Here is a 2,475-nt window from a genome sequence, read left to right on the forward strand (position 1 = left end):
AAGTGTCTTCAGAGTCCCTATCACATCAGTATCTTCAGGCCCCCGTCACATCAGTGCCCACAGAGTCCTCTTCACATCAGTCCCCTCAGAGCTCCACTCACATCAGTGTCCTCAAAGTTCCCCTCATATTAGAGTCTTCAGATTCCCTTACATCAATGTCCTACCTTATGCTTAAAGGATAAGTTCACCTTTTTGGGCAGAATTTAACTTTTCATAAAAAATAGAAACACTTTCCAATATTATTTCTGGCCCAGCCATCCCAATGCGCTTTTCTCGAACTTAACTTATCCAGTAGAGTTGCCAACTCATTCCTTTAAGCCCAAACACATATGAATTACATAGGTTCTGAGGCTAGTTTAATGCAGGTAAAGCACCTTAGCCTTTTGGCTAAGGTCAAGTGTAGTATCTGTTCTTATCAGTTGCCAGAGTAGGCACTGTGCTACTCCCAATGGGGAGAGCTATGCAAATCTGATGGTGTAATTGCACCGGGAAGGGTGGTTTCAGCAGGGACTAAATCAGGCCACCCAACCGATACTGGGGGCCGATCAATGGTCGAGACTGAGCCGCCTGGAAGTGTGCTCCTGGTGAGGATGGGTGCTGCACAGGGTCTTGACTGAAGGGTCGGGTCCCTGGCCTTCTGGCCTAGATCTGTGTGGTCTCTTTTACTGGCAGTTTTTTGGGAAAGAACACTGGCTCCCCTTTAGCACCAGGGGAAGCGGTTAATATTTCCCAGATATAATTAGGCAGGAGTGACGGGAGTGGTGGTTGAGCTTATGAGTAGGGGCTCTCCCTAAGCTCTCAGAGCTTCAGGCCTTTCTGGTAGGGGTGGGGGCTGCGTCGGTCTGGCTGTGAGTCAGGGTTGGAAAGAAAGCCTATGGTGTATATTATTATTATTGTTATTACTCCCCCATCTCCCTGGAAGCATGTGACCCCCAACTTATATGTGAGTCCTGCCCCTGCCAATGCAATTGATTGGTCCAGGGCTCTCCATACAAGCTGCCTGCACTCCAGTCCCAAGTCCACCTCCCTTCCAGAACATTTGCAATGGAAGGTAAAGGGGAATCTTTCTGGGTCAGAGTGCAGGTGGCCACACCCCCCTCTACTCTGTCACTCCCCTCTCCCAAAACAAACAACCAGACCTAAAAGTGTAAGGCCCTGGTTAAATTTACCTAATACTTACCTTATCTAAACCTATTTAGCACCCACCTAAATGTGGTGGGCGCTACACAGTGTTTCTGAAACACATGGCAAAGCATGCATTTTCTGTGCAGTTTGTCATGCATTTGAAAACACACAGATGTGAATGGAGCCTTATCGTTCTTGTGTAAGCGCGCCGATTTCATTTTTAGGCCCAATTTATAACTGGAGTAGTGGGAACGCATTTTTTTTGGGGTCATTTTTCAAGTAACACACAAAGGAAAGCCCATTGATTTCAATAGGCTGTGCTACATGTAGGCTGTGCTACATGTGGCAAAGTAGCTCATTTTGGTTTGGCGTGAGTTGTACGTTTTTTACTGTGAATATTTCTACGTCTGTCACCATTTTTTTATGCGGCAAAATGTGTGTTTGCTTCTGTGTTTGGTGTGCCTTTAACAATTAATATGGAAAGTTCCTGCGCTGTCTGCGCTCAGTAAAATATATATAATCATAAAAATAGTCTACAATATCTGCCATAAAATCAACAATTTCTGCTATAACAAATGACAAAGCATAACAATAATGCCCTGTACACACGGTCAGACATTCCGACAACAAGATCCATCTGATTTTTTCCAACAGATTTTGTGCCAAACTTGTCTTGCATACACACGGTCGGACAAAGTTGACGGAAAATCAGATCGTTCTTAACGAGGTGACGTACAACACGTATGTCGGGACTATTAACGGGCCAGTAGCCAATAGCTGTGGTCTCTTAATTTGTTCTGAGCATGCGTGGCACTTTGTCCGTGGAAATTGTCTAAACATGATCAGAATTTAAACAATCGGATTTTGTTGTCGGAAAATTTTAGATCCTGCTCTCAAACTTTGTGTGTCTGAAATTCCACATACGATCGGAATTTCCGACAACACGATCCGATCGCACATTTTCCATCGGAAATTCCGACCCTGTGTACAGGGCATAAAAGTTCATATAGTGCTGTGAGTCTTCAATATCGTGATGATTCCTTTAAAGTGCCATCTGTGCAGAAAAAGTTCTTTAAAAAGTGCAATCCATGCAGAAATATATGACAAAGGTGATAAAAATGCTGTGTTCCCCTTCCTCTTGTGCCCTCACTCACCAGCTATCCATGTAAATGTAGCGCTGACATATATTTGCCTATTAATGTGTGTCTCCATGCTATACTATAAAGACTATGGGCATTGCCATAGCTTAGTATTTGGCGCCATCTAGCAGACAAATAAAGAAAGTGCACTGGGATAACTTTTGTTTTCAACCATTAAACGCATTACATGAAGTGACTTGTTTTGTTTAGA

At 43.8% G+C, this 2,475-nt stretch overlaps 1 pseudogene; it reads left to right on the plus strand.

The window, feature by feature from the left end:
• The first annotated feature begins 367 nt into the window (after nt 1-367).
• LOC143999770 (U2 spliceosomal RNA) lies at nt 368-533 on the plus strand (annotated as a pseudogene).
• The last annotated feature ends 1,942 nt before the right edge of the window (nt 534-2,475 follow it).

Source organism: Lithobates pipiens, unplaced genomic scaffold (assembly GCF_037356315.1).
Source record: "Lithobates pipiens isolate NorthernLeopardFrog02 unplaced genomic scaffold, aLitPip1_a1.2 Scaffold_19, whole genome shotgun sequence".
NCBI lineage: Eukaryota > Metazoa > Chordata > Amphibia > Anura > Ranidae > Lithobates > Lithobates pipiens.